We start from the raw sequence: 18,303 nt of genomic DNA, 5'->3' as shown, positions 1-18,303 counted from the left end.
TGTTGCACAAGACCCAAAAACTGATACCTATTCTCAACATTCAGTTAGGAAGCAGCATCTGAAATAGGTATCTGGCTTTTGCACTAGTCTCTTCATATGTTGACTAGACAAGAAATGATCAGTTCTGTAGGGAAACGGCATGGATTTGGATAACAGCAAATGATCTGTAGACTTTAATAGCTCATCTGATGAAAGAGGTGGTAGAGAGAGATGGAAGAGGGAGAAAAAACAAAATAGTCAGCTTTGCATAAAGAGGAGATAGCCATGCTGCCTCATCAATGCTCCAATGCCGGTGAAGCCAAGCAGGGTTTTGCCAGACTTAGTAATTACTGTTGTGCCAGAACAATTACAGGACCTGGTTTCCAGATCAGGAGTGGTGTACCCAGCTCACTCCCTGTAAAACTGCTCTGACATTTTATGCCCTCACTTCAGCTCCAACAGTGTGAGATCTGGGTGTGTTTTAATGAGTCTCAGCCTCATTACAAGTTTTCAGGAATGTGCAGGAACTGCTAAAGTTCCTGCTACACGGAACATTTTCCTACATCCCTGCCCAGGAGTGGGCGAACATCTGGATAGCAAAAGACAGTCTGTCCAATTAGAGTGTTGGGCTCTTGGGCCCTGTAATGGAGGGTGGAGAAAAAGGACCCATCTGGATTTGGCATAGATCAAGGATGGGAACTGATGTTTCAGAGCATTTGTAGATTCATTGAGGATTCACCTTGTCTGCTTTCATGGAATCATAGAATGGCCTGGATTGAAAAGGACCACAATGATCATCTAGTTTCAACCCCCCTGCTATGTGCAGGGTTGTCAACCACTAGACCGGGCTGCTTTAGGCAACTCAGTGTTAGTACTTTGTCCTTAGATGGGCTGTCAGCTTCTCACAGAGTATGATAGCTTGTATGCCCTTTTCCTCCATATGAACAACCTTCTTATGGACTAAAAGCTTTGTTAGAAATTAGTTAGCACAGGCCAATGAGGGAACTAAGTGTCTGGGCAGGTATAAGGGTCTGTCCTGAAGCCTGAGGGTGGAGGGCTTGGAGCAGCCTTGAGTCCCATCAGGGCTGCTTTCAACACTGACTGCTGACAAATGCATTAGTTGCCTCAACACATCCCTTCTGTTTTGCTGTCACAGCCACTCAGACTTGGTGCTAGCACTGCTGGTGAAAGATGGACTACTTAGAGTTTTAGAGACAAAAAGCCCTATGGCAGTCTTTGTAATAAAGACTGCTCTGAAAGTACCAGACAGTAATAAATTAACAAATAACAGTTAATTAAAAACCAGATTCAGGCATATTGACAGTCCCGACTACTAAGAGAGTCAGGAACATCCCAGGTTCACCTGCAGCTTATTATTAGACACAAACTTTGCATCCAGTAAATGCAGACTACTGCTTAAAAAGTGCATCCACCTCAGGAGCTCATTGAAAGAGGGCAGGAGATCCTGTGATTGCAAAAACTAGGCTAAGGACTGATCAGGACAAAGTGGTCCTCGGCATAAGAGTCCACAGCAGAAATCCATGTAAACTTGTATCTATCAAGGGTAGGAAGAATGAATTAATCAGAATCATTTTATTGCCAAGTTAAGCCTTTATAAGATACTAACCAAGATAGCTGTGAATCAGATCAGAATGTTATTCATTTATTACATTTCATGATACAGTGCACAAGGTGTTATCGGTGGGACTTCAGAAGTCTGCAAGTGAGAAACAGCCTAAAGTCAGTAACATGCTAAATAAGTTATATACAGTATATGTTCAAGATGCTAATCAGATGGCTTTGGGGACTATGCAGAAAGAAGAAAAGAAAAAAAAGGATAAGAAAGAGGATAATCCTCTGCAGTCTCACAGTGTACTCTAGAGTCATCTTAAGAAATAAGAGACCAAAATCTTAAGACAGACACATATCAAAGCTAAGGCATCCTTGCCAGACACAGAAAGAGCAAAGTGCTGTAAGTCACCTGGAAAAGAGTTATACAAAGTTGTCTGTCCTCCTGGAGTGAAACCAGCTAAAATAGCTCACCACTAATCCACACAGTGTCTACAAAGACTGCAGACAGTCACATAGCCTTTTTTTAGTTGGCTTTTTTTGTGTGTGTGTGTGTGGTTTTTTTTTTGTTTTTTTTGTCCAAGTTGGCTTTGATCCGGTCCTGATCCACCAATAGCCTTTAGCAGTAATCCTGAAGGAATGGTCCACAAATCCCCTTCAGGCTTTCAGGGTTCTGTTCATTTCCTGATGACTATGCCCCTGCTTGACTAAAGTCCCTGGATGCACAAAGCCGTTACTTAACAGCAGTGAAGCTGGGTACCTTGTCCTCCCCTTTCTCCCAGACAAAGATGTTTGAGTCAGTCAATGAGGAACGGAGGCAGAGGTCCCCCAAGAGCAAAATTACTTACCACTCTAGCAGAAGCAGGGCTACAGCTCTTCTGTGGTGAGAAAACAGGTAACAAGCCTTGTTATAATTAAATCTATTCTAAGGTTTCAGTACAGATATGATTCTAAGCATGTGTCCCTCAATTACCTGGTCAGGTGGTGAATGAAAGAATAAAGTTTCTTTGCAGAAGTGTAACTGGGCTTTGCAATACCCAGATAGGGGAGTTTTGCAGGGCTTCCATGCAGCACTGACTTTCTGATGCTCTCTGAGGTTCCAGAGCTCTCCATTACCTTTCACTGTAATTCTTTTCTAAGTAGAATAGTATTAGTCTGTACTGTGTGAATTGCCTTAGGCTATGCAGACTGAAAATACATGACTGCCTCATGGGCAAGGAAAAACAGGAGTGAGAGGGAAAAAAAAAAAAGACAGTTCTTTCACTGTGGATTCTCTTATAACAGTTCCTTGACAAACCGTAACTGACCATGATTGCTTTTGGAGACTTGAGACATATACATCTACAGTGGCATCACAGATAAGACTGCAACATGGCTGCTGAGGTAGGCAAGTATAAATTAAGTAGATCTCAGTGGGAGTAGCACTGAGAGCTAAGCATCACCAGTGGAGAGTTTCCAGATAACTCTTTAGTCAAGAAACACCACAACCGCAGTGGGCCAGCTTTGCATCTCAGTTGTTTTCCTTTAATACTTTTTAATGTTACAGCTTTATGTGTATAAAACCAAATGCTCACTTTTATTCTGCGTTCAAAACCTTCAATAAGGGAGCATCTTTTATATTTCAAAAGTCAGTTGAACTGCTTTGGCATAGCTGGTGTACAAGACTAATGGAACTACTCTCTCTCCTCATTTCTTGTCTTATTTTTTTTGCTTTGGTGTTCTCTCTGGGCACTTAAAGTAGTCCTTAGAGAGACATCATACCAGGTTTTTGCCTGGAGAGAGAGGGAAGCCTGGTGCTTTGTGGCTATCACATTGCAGCCATGACTGGTACTTCAGAGTGGAGTCACAGTATCAGGCTGTGTCATACACACCAGACCAGTGTGTGTATTCCACAGCAACATCAGCCCTTGTGGCCTCATGGTTGCTCCCATACGTAAGGTTTTTAACTGGGAACGTAGAACAGGCTTGAATATTGAGAACAAAGCACACATATGTATGTATATATAAATAGTGCCATGCGTAATAATGAGATAAAGTGAATAACAATAGCATGAATATCATGTTAGGAGCTAAATTTGCAGCCCAGCTGTGCATTTTAGACCAGCTCTGCTGTTTCACTAAATTTTGCTAGTCATTGGATCATCACAAATTTGCCCTTTCTTTTAGATGACTGCAGTGAAGCAGGGGTGGATATTTGGTCAGGTATGGGTCAGAGGAAACTCCTCAAGTGACTGAAAATCTGACTGCAGTCATACTTAGCAACTAAAGCAGCCTATGGCTTCCACAGACTCATGTAGAACTTCACAGAGAGGACACCTCAAACAATACTACATGCATGCTCTGTGTGGAATGGGACACATGATCAGAAACACAGTTTCACACACACTTCCCTTTCCTGCTGTTTGATATAGCTGTACTTCATTTTGCTCTTTGTCTGGAAAAGTTATATAAGAGAAAATGTCTGGATGCAGTCCAAGAGGAACCAAAATGGCAGTGGAAATCAGATCTCTAGCAAGGAACTTTTCAACTATCTTTTTTTGCACTTCTTCAACCTAACAACTGAAAATTTAGAATAAAGACCAAGTAACATAATCACAGAAACATGAAGACTATTAACATGGCAGCTCCATCAGATCTGCTGACGTATAACAGCTGGAGTTACTGCAGCTCTTAATAGATGGACCCTCCTGATGAGATCTACAAGAGCTCTTGATCTGTCATCATGCTGTTTGCATCTGTCATTTGCACCTGGTAAGAATATCTTAGTTGCTTATCACATATCACTTTAATGTAGTCCAGTAGAACAGCTGGACTACTGGACCTTTGTGTTGAGGCTCTCATTAGTATAAGGTATTTTATAAGATGAGCCTGTTTCATTGCTAGCATTGTTTGGTGCTAGATTATGCTAAAACAATGTTAGGAATACAGCAATCCCAACTATTAGTGATGTTCAGCTCACAACCAGCACTGTAAAATTGATTTATGTTTCTTCCCTCTTTTTTATAGGCTGTTACATTTGGACTTTGCTTCAGGAGAAGAAATTCACTGGGTGTTTATTTAAGTCATTATGGGAAGCATATATTTTGATTTAAGCATTTTATATGCATCTATTTGTGGGCCACCAGCATCTCTCAGGAGTCTATTCCTTTGCAGGTGTTAGGTATGATCAGTGTGTGAGCTGAGATTTCTCTTTTGATCTTATGTTGCTGCTGTCACTACAAACACATGATTGCTAAGGTCTTTCTATCAAGTATCAGCGCCTGAAGCAACAAAAATGCCTTGTTTCTTAGCCATAGCTCAGCTTCTATCATCTAATGACTGATAGCCCCAGTTCCTAAAGTTGTCAATGACCAAGTGAAAGTCAGGAGACTGATAAGGTACCTCTCACACAGATGTGACCCAAAGCAAAGCAGTACATATAGGAACAGTTAGCACACAGTTGTCAACATGACCCAACATCTGGATCACTCTGTTACAGTGTTTTTTAACATTTGAAGGTGATCCTCAACAAAGGAAATTTACAAATCTTTAGAAGGTCTTCCTACGACTTTGGGGAAAGGACATTACCATGATTCTTTCTATAGATTTCTGAGGCACATACACTTTAACACAACAAAATTATCAGGCACGTCACTTGCAACCAAGTAATCAATGCAATTACCGATAAATCACAATTTATGAACCAAAATCACTTGCTCATTTCTTCATTTTCATTTGAAAATTATGTCAGACATAGCATTTACATCCTTGCAAAATGCTATTGAAACTCTGTCTAGGAATGTTTTCAGCTAAATATATCTATATCTATTTCTGTAATGTGTCACAAAGTAGGTAAACATCTAAAGGCAACAGATTAAGAGTATTAATATGCTAGGTGAAAAATACTCTCATCATATTCCCTTTTACATATTCATATACTCTTAAATATATTCTGTTAAATTTATTTTACTTCAACGCAAATTCCACATTCAGTCCTCCATGTATTAGCCACCAGTTTGTGACAATAAAGTGTTGAATTTTTCCCCCCATACTGAAGCTTTCATTTTATTGCTTCCCAGTTTGAAATACTTTAGTGTCTCCTGTCTTCCTGTGCAATAGCTTAGTGAAGTCAAAAAAGAGTTTTTAGGCAGTATTTTTGTTTCCATCGTGTCTTGTTCTAGTTTTTCTTTTCCTTCACTAGTCTTTTTCTGCCCTTACTGTCTCATGTATGTGCATTCAGGTATTCATTTTTATTCACACAGTGAAGCCTTTATTTTGCCAGGGGAAACACTGAGAAGAGCTTGTGTCAATGAGAATAAAATCTCTGAGAGAACAAAGGGCAAGGCAGGCACAACAGGCGAGGAAGTTGAAACAGAAGAAAGGGGCTGCCTAAAGCAAGGGGTGAGCTGGGAAGGATGGTATTTTTCTGCAGAGATGGCACGCGATCAGTCAAGGCACACTGAGGAAAGTCAGAAGGGGCAGAGGCAGTTAGGGCTTGCTGGCTTTTGCCATGCAAGCAAAAAGTGGTGGTGGCTGAACGAATCCAATGGAAGAAGGCAGGATAGCTGGAGGAGGCGAGGAGCAGGAAGAGCAATGACAGCGAGCATGAAAATCTCTCACTAAAGCTCTTGGCTGAGAACGGGCCTGACTAACCCCTTCCATCTTCCCACTCACATGGGTTGATCTCTTCTCTCTCTTCCAGCTGGCCTTTTGCACTGGCCAAAAGTTTTATTGATACAAGTACACTGTAGCTTAAGGCTATTCATGAGTAATTTAATTATCAAAACATCTCCTCCTTGCTTCTCTCCAAGAACATCCATGAAAGAGTGAACAAACTCTTTGGTGTATGTTTCATTGGAAAACCTACCTACTTCATAGTCAACATCAAAGAAAAACAACCATAAAAATACAATGTTGGTGTAATGAGGCTCAACAAAAATGCATTGAAGGAGACAGCCTGGGCCACAGGTAAAATAAAGGAGGAAAAAGGAAAAGGGAAAAGTAATAAAGTACTCAAGCATCCATGGAAAACTTGTGCAGCTTGAGAACCTGTATGTAATAAGTCTTCAAAACTAGGGGTTATTGAGCAGCTTTATTGAGCATTTTTAAAGCATTTGGAAATGATACATGATGAAATAGAAAGGAGGAACAGGTATGCATCCATGCTCTAAATGGCCATAAATCTGACAATGTTAGATTACTGCAGTGTTAAGAACAGGAAGAAAAGAAGTAACAGAAAGAAGAAATTTTTCATTGAAGATGTAGTGACTACTCAAACTACCTGTGTCCGGTTTGCACAAGTTGAGAAAATGAATGAAGTAGGACCACTGGTAAAAAGCACGTTAAGGTAAACTGCAAGTTTATTTTGTGACTCACCAGAATCATAGGAGAGGGAATATATACACATGACCTAAGTTAAAAGAAATTAACATTGTCAACATGCCTTATTTGAATAAAATAAGACCTATTCATATACTGCAAACTGTAATAAGAGTATTAAAGAGAACAGAGTCTAGTATGAGGCTACTCTACATAGTCACCTGCCTTGCTTGCATGTCACACTGAGCATCCCCAGAATGCAAGAGTAGCAAGAAATGAAAGCTAGATAACAGGGTCACATGTAATAATGTACATATATTTTATGTATTACAGAGGATGCAAAAAAATAGTGCAATTCCACTGCTGCTTTGTGATTGAGTCAGTCTTTGGGGATCATGAAAATGAAACAGAAATGCCATCACTGACAAATTAAAATAATCGGAATGAGGTTGTTAAAAAAATATGCAAAAATTATGGTTACAGGAACAAATTAACCCTTTTTTTAACCACTCAAAGCAGAATGAGTGTGTCTTCTTTCATCTGACCACACTTGCATGTTGCTCTAGGTGTCTCAACAAGCATTTTTCTACTCTATAGACTCCAAAAGTGTGTAAGATCTCTATATAGCCAATGTAAATAATAGCAACAATAAGTGAGTGAATTATTCTGTTAGACTTGGATAGAAGTTAGCATTTGAGAGACAAAAGATAAACTGATAAAAATATGACTCTTTTTTCACTGTGCTGAACGGGAGTGGTCATTTATTAAAGCAACATGTTCAACAGCTCTTGCTGAACTAGCAAGCCTGGCAAAGGTTAGGAATAGCGTATTTTCTTAAACTCTCACAACACTAGTTAATTTGTTCAAAATATTTCCTGTAAATCACACATAGCTCCTTATCAAAATGATTTCAAAGTGAATGCATTCTCCTGAGCTTTCTTCAGTGTCTAAGCAGAAAATACTTATAGCCTAGAAGATTCCAACTTAGCCACCTTCATCCACAGTTTCTGCTAAAGGATAAGAGGTCTTTGTATGCAGTTTTTCTGCCATAGAAACTCAGTGATAAAATGTGATGGCAGGGAGGGCAGTTCAGTTGTGTCAGAAAAGATAAAATGTGTAAAGCATAGCTATTCTGAAGTCTACTGAAATCTAGGTCTCCCTTAAATTTCTTTTCACTATTGCCAGGAGATATTTCCTTACAGAGTAGCTGGTTTTAATGAGGGATTCAGGTTATACTTTGGCATATGCTTTTCAGGGCTCACACTAAATGCAGTGCCTCTTCTCTTAGAGTAAAACTGATGGGAAATTAGCACAAAAAAAAAAAAAAAAAAAAAAAAAAAAAAGACTTCTGGAAAGTTCTTCATTCCAGCATTAGAACATTGCTGGCAGCAGGTTTGTTCTCTGCCTCAGAGAAAAACATATCATACCACATGCCAGTCCTGTGGATAGCCAGAGTTCCTGATGGAGAGATACCTTTCAGCCCCACCATACGGGATGCTAAAAGGGAACAGGTCACCTTCTGAGTCTAGTGAAGAGTTGTTTTTTTCTAGTGACCTGTCTTCAAAGCACTATGAAGAGGCCAAAAAGAAAACTCCAAAGCTACCTAGTCAAACCTCTGTTGGATTTTACATTTCATCCACTTATCCCTGGGTCAGCCTCCTTAACTGTAGCTTAGCTGAGGCCTAGGCCTCAGACATGAACTTATCATGTGTTTAGTACTTCAGTTTTCCTGTGGCTTGCCTCAGACCAAAGGAACCACAGAGTCAGAGTAGATTTCAATATGGCACACTGATCCCCTTTCTAACTGAAAGAAAATATCATAAACTGATGATCATGTTGAAAAATGCAGATGAAAAGAGAATTTTATTTTTTTACAGTGTGATTTAAGGAAGTATCTCTCTCTTCTCTTTCTACTTATAGTCTTGAGTAGCAATAAATTTTTCTTAATAGATCTGGATTAATGAAGACTAAGTCTGTAGATTTTACAGGCATCTTCCAAGAGGTTTTATTTTGATTTTGTCAGAAGTATTTCATACTAGCGATCAAAGTGAATCAGTGTGAAGGAGAGATGCATTGTGGAACCTCCAAATTTAGTGCAAGCACAGCAATTACCTTTGTGATCGTATTCACCTGGATAGGACAAGATACATGATCTGTGTATGTCCTATAATAATGGACACAGAAGTCTCAAAAATTATCTGATAAGCTTGCAATGAAAAGATATGATCAAGATATAGCTGAATAAATCATCACTCTTTATATATCAGTGAACCTACAGATAAATTAATTTCCTTATGCACATATTTATTGTTGTCAAGAATACAGACTTCATTTCTCCCCTGAGGCCTTCTGAACTATAGAACATACAAAACTAGATTCACACTGTTACTTGCCTTGAGTGGCTAGAACATACAGAGGTTTGGCTAAGTCATGCAGAAAATATTTTAACTAGGAAAACAAAGTAATGATGGATCCCAATAATAACAAACAATAGCCACTAGGAAGGAAGATGTTCTCAACCAGCTTTGCCCAAAAGGTTTTCCTTTCTCTCTTCTTTCAGTTTTTCCTCAGAGCTCTGCACTCAAACCTAATTCATCATCAAACTGGACCTTCAACTGATATGTGGTATCTCTCATTCTTTTTCCTTGCCCTTCTCTTTCTCACAATGCAAAAACAAAATCAGACAAACATGACAAACAGGTACATAAAGCTGCAATCTACATCTCTTCCTCCTTACCTCACCTTTCCAATAACTGTAGGCAGTCCTGGACTTGCCCAAAGCAGTTTTCCATTGTTTCCTTTTCCAGAGAGAGAAAAAAGAAGAGGTAGCTGTGGAGCCTGTCATTTGTTCAGAGGAGGCCATGATCATCCTTCCTGGCAGTACTGACTGACCTTCAGCACCCAACATGTTGCTTCAAGTTACAGCTGTAAGTTCAGGAATCTAAAATGCACTGTGGTTTCTGTCTGATCCTAATACCTTGAAAAGTATAGGAAATTGACTTATTAAAATAAGCCTTACTGTGCCTTAAAAAAAAAAAAAAAAAAAAAAAGCTGATAATGTGATAATTAAGATAAAGGTATTCTAGTTAAAAAGAACCAGAAACCGCTATGTTCTTATCTTATGTAAATGCTACACTGTGCAAATCCTCTCAGGCTTAGTCTGACTTGGCCAGTGTAACATTTCAGCTGTTATATTTCAACTGTAATAATAAGCAAAATATAATCTTAACAGATCTTATCAAATCACCACAATCCTTCCACACTCAAGGACAAAGTAACTCCTCATCAATGTTATGTTCTCTGTAAGGGGTTCTTTTGGGGTTTTGAGACTTTTTCTTCCCTTTCTGAAGGAACAAGAGGAGTATTTGCTAAAAAAATAGACCAGTCTGTGTTCCTAAGAGCCTAAGAATGCTGTCTCCTTGTGGATTACAGCTGGCAGCTGAAAGGTGTAAAGTTTTACAATTTACAGTGCTGGGATTTCTTCTTCTTTTTAATCTCTGCTACTCCAAAACCTTTGGTTTTCTTGGCGAGCTGTGAAACTTTAGATTGCTAGTTAAATAGAAAGTTCTGCCTGCAAATATTGTAATGGATATACGAACGAGAGGGAATGTATAGTAAATGAATGCAGAATGCATTAATATTGTCTAGTGTGGGGATAAAGGGTGAAACTATTGGAACATTTTAGCAGCTACAGGAACTGTCATAAGAATGAGGGATCATTTAAGATATGAATTAATCTTTTTCTGTCTTTATAGAAAAATCTTGTTACTGCTAATATAGGTTTATCATGCATTTTTAGCAGAATGGGTATATTTCACCATTAAAATCTTTAGATTGATTTTAGATGCCTTCAGAAATGAGTTCTATAATCTTTTAAAAGTATTAGGTTTTATCAGAAAGTGTAATTTAATTTCCTGGCATCCCATTGCATTTATCCCATTAGATTCATTATTATTATTATTAGTTCATTATGTTTTACAAGAGCAGGACCACATCATCTCCTTCTGTGCTACAATCCTGAAACAGACAAAGACTTGGTGAGGACCTTGTTGTAGAGACACAGACTCTCCTAAAATAGGGTCCAGGTTTTCCTCAGTCCAGAAAGGGCACTGCATTATTAATTTGTTTAAATTCTTAAGCAGCTAACTTTGTCTATTCTTGCTTGGTTTGGCCCCAGGCAAGCCTTCTGGCTTACTGGCAACGTTGCTGGATTGTACCTGTGCTGTATGGGATTTCCTCTGGCTCTGCCTGACCCTAATAAAAGTCCGAAGAGGCAGAGTAGAAATAATAATACCAGAACCCTAAAGCAATTCTGGCTAGAGTGAATGCTTGCCATTTCCCTAAGTCCCATTCATTTCATGTCTCCTTTAGCCTATCCTACCTTTCTTTNTAATCCCCATCTAGGAATCATGTCTCCCCTTGTCATCCCTGTCAGCAGGGTTGTCCTGCAAGCATGCAGGACAGCCTATCATTTATGGGAGAAAACCTCTGTGAGGAGATCCTGTGTGCATAGGGCAGGTATCTAATCAGAGCTTTCCAGTGGAAAACAGACGTGTTCCCCCTCCTTTCTCTTTTAGCAGAGGGATCCCACTAGCTAATTTCTGCAAGTCTAAAGTGATTGTTAACAGACTTTGCACTGATCCCAGCTTTACCTTCATTTAAAGGAATGTTTCATCAGTGTGCAACCTGTGGTTACTAAAATGGCAAAACAAAAAACATTGGAGACTGGAGTTCGGAGAGGCTGGAAGTAAATTGTTAACGGCCATTGGGTTTTGCATCTTTCTGCTCTGAGCAGATATATAGAAATAAAGGAGTCACGCACACAAATCTCTCTCTCTTTCTCTTTTTTATTTTATTTTTTTTTTTCCCCCATGTAAACTCACCATGGCTACAAATCTCAAAGTTAATCCATGTGTCTCTGCAGTCAGTCCCTCAGGGCTCCCCAGTGCAGCACACACAGTCACTCCCACAGCCTTGACTGGTGTGCTTTTGCACCAGTATCAAAACACAACGTGACCTAAGGACAGAATTTCATCTATCCTGTGACATTCCTCATCTTTGTGAGATGTAGTCACACCTTGACTTCAGTTTAAATTCAGATTTCTTTTTTCTTATGATGGCTTGCATTTAATCAAAATAGGACAGATTGCATGGAAAATGCTTCATTCCAGTTGTTTCAGAAAACATACTGTTTGGACAACGTAACATTAATGTTTTTGTGGTTATTGCATTTAAATGACTGAATTTCCTACTCCTTTCCTAGCAAAACATCATAAAGAGTATATCACACATTATACCTTAACAGCTGGCGTAATTTCAAAATCATGAATTATTATACAACATAACACTAAAGGAAATAAGACTGCAACTCTAATGATTTAACCTTTCTTTTATACTCCCTGCTCCTTAAAACTGCCAAACTCCTTTTACCTAACTTGAGGGAAAAAAGTTCTTCCTATGCTCAAATTTACTCAAAGTCACTCAAAACTGTTGAGCATATGTCTCAGTCTATTTAGGTTGTACTGCAAAGAAAGTTCTGATGTCGAAACAATGAACCTAAACGGAGAATGGTAAAGGTTCAGTAAAGATACACCATCCTTCAAAGAATAAGGTTGAAATTAATGTTTCTTTAAGTCAATGAAGCTTCTGTTGGCTTCAAAGGAACTCAAGATCCCATACTATTCATTTCATAAATAAATTTACTTTGTTATGATGTGACATAGATCAAAGCATAATATGCAACTGAAGGTACAAAGGAAAGAATTTTCCCTATCAAGTAGATATTCAGAGTCCTATGATCACCACTGTATTTAGTTTGAGAACATTCATCCGGTTGACCCTCCATGGAAACATCCAAACTCTGCTGAGTATATGTATCATGGCATCATAAATAGGGCACAGTTCAGAATGCAAGATACGGGAGAACACATAAGATTAAAATTTTTGCTAGCTGGTATAGACTGAATATAGTTTAGTCTTTCCTTCACCAGATGGACATCTGTACTTAGCATCATGCTAATCTATATATTATTAATAGTTGTGTTCATCATGGAGCTCAGGCTGAAATGACCACATTTGGATTTCCCTTTATTATTAACAAGCTTTAAAGGGCATAGATCAGTCATCTTGTGGTTTTTTTTTCCTTTCTTTGTTTCTTCTTTTTCTCCAGAGGCACTGGGTGAATTACAGACAGTATAGGATGATTAGTTAAGCAGGGTTCATTTTCCAAAAAGCTCAAATTAATGGCAAGCATCTTGAAATGCTCGTTAATTACAAGTATTTTAATGTCTATATTATTTTCCCCAAAGATAGTTATTCCTATGGCAATTATAATGTTCCCCTCCACCATATGCAGCCATTTGCCATCTAGAACTCTTTAAGATTTATATCAGCTTGAGCCAATGTTATGGGAATTGATACCCAGCCCAGCTCCTAGAGTAAGACTTGGAAACTGGTGGAGTATGGTGCATGGTGACCCCTACTGCTTGTGTGGTGCTGCAGTCATAAAAGGCTCGACAAAGGAGACCGTTGCTCCAACATTGTATTAACCAAGGAAACTCAGACAAAATACTTTTATGGAAATGATGTTTTGTACTACTTCAGGACAGTGCCAGACAACTGGGTGAGCAGTAAGGCATCTGAGTTTAGGAAAAAGAGTATGTATCAAAGGATGTGTGCCTCTTGCACAGATTTATAATAGCGCTATATAATTTCAGCTGAAATACTATTTATTCTAACTCCAGATGTTTGGCTGCGTCAACTATTTACGAGGATGAACACTGCGCATATTGATTGAACTGCGCTATCTGTCATTCCATTTCTTGGAATAAAATGTTTATTGTTAGTTTCTAAATTTTAAGTAATGTGATTTAATGTGCATTAAGAAATAGAAACATGCTAGAAAGTATTTTCTCTGCGCAAAATGCTACCAATATTTTAACAGCAACCGACAGACTCTACATGCAGCCTTCACTGTCACTTAATAACGTTACCACGAAAAGAAAACTGAATCAGTACACAATTAGGATGCCAAGGACTAATACAAAGTCTACCACAAATTAAGGTGATTTTTGACAGATTCATGAGCTGCTTTCACGTAAGTTATGTTATGTTGCAATCGTCAGTCTTTTTTAAAGTCCTGAAACAACAGCTGTACTGGAAGATGGGAGTATCCTAGTCAATATAAACAATGGAACAAGAGACTTTTCTCAGGCTATATTTCATGTTTCTTGTCCTGTCAGGAAAGCTATTTATAGCCTTTCGCAGAAGGTAAGACACCACCCGCTGTTGAGCCAGATTCAGTAGCAGGGACTGTGACATTTGCCTGGGGACCTTAGAAAAATTCAAGATTAAAAACATATTTTTACATGTTGTATCTCTTCCAGGCATGTTTTATGGCATGCAAGGCCTGGACAATGTCATTTGGGGTTGATAGAACCCAAGAAACCAAAAGAATTGGATTAAATTTAGTTGAATATACAGCATCTCAAAAGAAGTATTAAGTCATGACTGGGACAAGGCTGTTTCCCTGTTGTGGTTTCAGGCTGCACTGCTTTTCATGAGAAAGGCTTTCTCAGGAGCCCTAGCACTGTGTGTGCCTATGGCATAATCTGCTCAGTGTCAGAGTGACCCCGGGCTGAGAGTATATAAAGACAAAATATCAAGGAATGTACTGTACCCAGATTAATAATAATAATAAAAAGTGGCTAACAATAAGAGAGAGATAATAGCACTCCTTTAGAGACCCTACAAATAAATTTCAGTGAAAAAAAAAAATATGCCTTGAGTTTTTTTACGCAGTTCTTTCTGCCCACAGGTTGGGTATGCATAGGGTAGATGATACTGTGAGAGGCATGAAAGAAGCCACGACACATCTCTATGGAGGTATAACTATGAAGAAATTTCTCACTTCAAGATACCACCTGAGCAGCAACTGAATGTGAAAAATGATTTTGAAAAACCTGTTTTAGTCTAACTTACTATAAACACACAGTATCACAACTACAGGATGGACTGTTTAACCAGAATACTGAACCACACTATGTATGACTGCTACAGCCTCTCTTTTCAGAAAATAAGAGAAAGCTCTCTAGGACTTTCCATGCAGCTTTGGACAACTCAGTGCTCTAAGACACAGCAGTTATTTTTTATTAATACTGTGCACTTAAATTACAAAATAAAATAAAATAAAATAAAATAAAATAAAATAAAATAAAATAAAATAAAATAAACTGGGGAACTTACAGTTATAATACAAGTATTCCTAGTTAAACCCAGTGTACATTTTCTTTAAAGTCAGTTTTTAAATAAAATCACTTTTAAAATTGAAAAGAAACATTAGATAGCAAGACCATTCCTGTTAAGGTTCTCATTCAGACATTCTCATGCCTGCTACTGTTTAGGCAATGAATATTCATGAACATAAACATGATTTGTAACATCTGTACAATAGTGGTAGAGTGTTAGCAAGACATTTACACTCCTTTGTTTTGGATATATGCATGTATACAAAAAGAGAAACTTTCCCCTGTGATCTTCTCCAGGGATGATTTCACAGTCCAAATCTGGCCTTAAAAATTATAATGCATATCATATGATTCTGCAGAAACAGAAATGGAAGCAGTGTCTCTTAGCCCACAGCCAAACACGTCTACCTTGCCAAAAAACAGAAATAAAAGTTTAGTCTGTGAATCCCTTTAGAAGCCTTCAGTCCGCTTAAAAAAAAAAAAAAAAAATTAAAAAAAAAAATAGACTGCATCTGGTTTGCCTATGTTGAATGCATCTGACTTTGCCAGTACATATAAAATCCCATTTCTGGGTTAAAATTCCCTTTCTATACACCATTTCTTTACTGCAGTAGGTCTAGTTGACTTAAACGAAGTTGTGGAGCTTGTCACATGAGGAAGTCAGCTGGGTTACCCAATCCCTTTTAAAATTCGTTAGTGAAAGCAGTAAAAGCAAACATTTATAACCCATATGAGGTCTACTATTTCAGCTTCCCACTGTCTTATTTTGGTTAATCTTAAACTAAATTCTAAACTGAATTCATCCATCTAAATTAGTTCCTATCCTTTTGTGCCAGGCCTCATAATCCATTTACATTTGTACTTTCATTTAAACTGAGAGCTTATCTAAGAAGGAAGTTCCTTGTGAGAGAAGTCTAATTTAAACCAATTAGTCAATAATAGCAAACAAGAGTAGTACAACACATAGTGGTGTGACAGATCGTGGTGCATTCTGCTACGAACATTTGTAATTAAAACTAATAAAATCCAAGAAATTACCAACTGTGACCCAACAGTGGCATCCTTCTGGGAATCTGGCTCCCCGCTAAGCATTTTAAGAAGTTTTATCAGCCAGATGTTATTCTCCCAAGTGCAGGTATGTATACAGGCCTGAACTCTCATCTGCTGATGAGGAACTTAAAACTATTTGCTCAGAACAGCATCATGCTCAGTGGATACAGCACTCTTATCTGGTCACTTTGTAATTGTGTTCCTCTACATGGCTTGTAGGTAGGAACATAACTAATTTTTCCTCTAGCTAACCACTGCTCAGTCGTTGTTCTGGCCTATAACAGAAAGCAATTGCAATACCCAAGTTATTTAACTGGAAGTTTCAGTCAGAATGAAGATAAACTGGTCCTGGCTAAGCTGCATGTTTCAGGTTCTTACCACAGTATGGAATTCTTTACATGTAGGTCATTCAGCAGTTCAAAAGAAGCTTTAATTTGACTACTGCTTTCTAGCAGTTCAATTGCTAACATGAAGTGAGTTGGTAATTAAAAGTCAGTCACTTGGGTGGCAATTGTTTCTGATTTAGAAGTTAGAGAGAGAATTCACAAGTTCAGTTTTCATGAAAACTGGAGTGTATGGACTTACAAAATACTGCTGGTAGATACACATTTACAGAGAAGTGAAAAATGTTTCATCACTTGCCTGTGTAGAATGAATTATAGTCTGTAACACTCCAGAAGGCTTCTGTGAGTGATTTGAAGTTTTACTGCAAAGTGTATGCCGATGAGATAAAAAGCAGTCTTCCTATGGCTGTTTTGTTTGATTTTTTTATTTTATTTTTTTAAACTGAATCGTGCCTTGAGTTATTGTGGTCTACTATGTGATTCTACAGTCAATACATCCAGTAGCCCATGTAGTTTCTTTGGAAGGAAGATTCTTTACTGAGCATTAATCTTTAATTGCTATCTGAAGCATTCCTCTTCTGGGTTGAGGGCTTTTGCCAATGTACTGAAAAATGCCATTATAAAATTCTTCTGTCATATACCTGAATCATAATTTTAGGAATTGCCACATTCACAGACTTTTCACTCAGGATGAAAACAGTTCATCTCAGTCTCAGCATAGATAAGACAGGTGGGTTTGAGTGGAACATTACTGCTTTTGCTGGTTCTCAGGTGTTGCTGCATTTAAAATACAGATCGTTTGTAAGATATAACTGCATGCTACGAACAGTCAAATGGCTCTAGTTATCTTGCCGTGTCCACATTTCAGATTGACTCAGGCCTCCTCTTCCGGAAAGCCTGTAAAAGGAAGATTAATAGCAAATAGGAAGCTTTAGAAAATGTAGACATCTGGAAGTAAAGATACCATATTGGTGTAAGCCACAGTGGAATAAAACATTTGTTTAGCTCAACCTTTAGTCTCTAAAGCCACTCAATAAGGAAAGAGAGCCAACAATTTAATGGCACACATTTGTTTATGTAAGGTCTGCTGTGCAGAAGAGCCATTCAATTTAAGTCTGCAAACTCTCCAAAACAGCAGGTGCTGGGTGTGCTGGGCTTTCGGAGCACCCACTTCCCAGGGGTACATACACATCATCGCTCACATAATCCTTAAACCTCTCCTGTCTGGCTGATGAGTACCTGGCTGAGCCCCAGCCTCTCACAGCAGTGCAGGGCAGGGTGGAAACTGGCAGTGCCAATTCCACTGGGATGGCACACACCCACCCCCAGCTCCTGCCTGACACGAATCCTACAACATAATTCGTCTGGATGTGCAGCTGCTGCAATATGGCTATAGCTGGTATAAGTTCCTGCAGAATTTCATGTGTGCATTATGTAATAGTGTCAATACACAAAATAGTTTTAAATATTTTGCTGGTGATGTTTACATTGTGCTGATTTTAATTTCCCACTCAGCAGGCTGAAATATTTTCTTCCAGACTGGCTTTCTCCTTAAGCACATAAGTCTGCATCTAATTGAAGCTGATATTAAAATAAAATGGTTTTCTTCCTTAATGTCATTTCATGAAATGCATTTGTATAGCCAAATATCTTTGTACGGTAGCAACGTTAAAAGGAAACAAAACAACCATAAGGATAATGTTTCTTACTCTGATTTGCAAACAGCGTTGCACTGTAAGAAGAATCTCCAAACTCATTTGCCATTGTCTGTTCTTCTAGTGAAGAGCAGAGGTTGAGATCAGTATTTTGTAGACTTT

Source organism: Coturnix japonica, chromosome 1 (assembly GCF_001577835.2).
Source record: "Coturnix japonica isolate 7356 chromosome 1, Coturnix japonica 2.1, whole genome shotgun sequence".
NCBI lineage: Eukaryota > Metazoa > Chordata > Aves > Galliformes > Phasianidae > Coturnix > Coturnix japonica.
The sequence above is the reverse complement of the archived record's forward strand: the minus strand, read 5'-3'. Positions refer to the sequence as shown.